The following is a 1,328-nucleotide window of genomic DNA, read 5'->3' as shown; positions in this document are numbered from 1 at the left end:
CGGCCGGGCTCAGTCAAGCCAAGGGGAAAATGAGGAGAAACGGAGTTTGTTCCTGGCCTGCGGCAGGACCTCGAGTCACCCAGTTCAAACACAAGCATCGTTACCACAGTTTAAATCGATTAAAATGATAGTAAAGCTTAGATTTGTTACATGGCCCCGTTACAGGTGTATTTGCCCCTCGTTCCTCTGAAACGAAGTTGGAACAAACCCTTGGCAACCCCACACCACCTCATGTTCAAAACTTGTCCTGAGTTGACCTGCTGCCGATTTCAACATCTACAGGGGCTTTTTTCTAACAAATACAAAAATAAAGCCCTGAACCACTCGACATGGACCGTCACAGACACACACCAACACCCGTGCCCCGTACCACCCTGCAGCTCTCTGATACCAAGGTTAACTTCTCCTCCGTTGCTCTGTAGCCTGTACAGCCGAACGCATCAGCTTCTTCACAGCGGGCGGACAGTCCTTTTTCCCCAAAGCATCTAAATTGCCGTGTTTGTATGTTAATGGTACATAAAAACACTTCACCTTATCGTGGAGCCCAGCACATGGTCTGAAGCGGCTGTTACTCACAGTACCTGCAGCTTGAGGTGGTGGCACATGACAAAACCAGAAGTCTGGCCACCTCTGCTTTTACATCAGAGGTTCAGTTGTGACCTCGCTGTTGGGTTCAGCATGCCCCCAAACACACAGTTGGTAGAGACTTACCAAAAACTGTGAAAAGAAGCACTTCCAGTGAATGGGCCAAGTCAAGATTCATGTGAGGATCAACACGTAATGATAGGTATGCAAATGTACATGTGCTCAGATGAAATGAAGAATACATGCAGGAACCACCAAATAAAGATATTTAAAGTAAAACATGCAAAAAAAACAAAAACAAAAACAAAAACAAAAAAAAACAAAAAAACATCAGAACACAGAATCACATTTGACATTCTGATAGCTATAGCTTGAAATAGCAACTTCAATTTAAGACAAAAATCTCATCTTTGTAAATTTACAGTTGCTTTAGATTGCTTCCAAAGCAACGAACCACAGCAAAAAGTCAATTTAACAAGAAGTTCTTACCATTTATTGTAATTGCAGACAAGCTAATTATATGTAGAGCTAGACCCAAATGTTCAGTTAACATAGGCAGAGATTTGACATTCAGTTGCTTTATCAGTTTCATAAATTTAACTGTCTGCAGAACCCAAATCCCTCCTCATTTGTCTTATCCCATCCCCTCATCTAACTACTATAGCTCTGACTCTCAAGGCAAGTACCTACCACTTTGCCTCAATTCCAGTCTGTTAATATTCTTGGTGCGAAGGATGGACTGT

The sequence above is a fragment of the Anas platyrhynchos genome, chromosome 1, assembly GCF_047663525.1.
Source record: "Anas platyrhynchos isolate ZD024472 breed Pekin duck chromosome 1, IASCAAS_PekinDuck_T2T, whole genome shotgun sequence".
In the NCBI taxonomy this organism is placed as follows: Eukaryota; Metazoa; Chordata; class Aves; order Anseriformes; family Anatidae; genus Anas; species Anas platyrhynchos.
The sequence above is the reverse complement of the archived record's forward strand: the minus strand, read 5'-3'. Positions refer to the sequence as shown.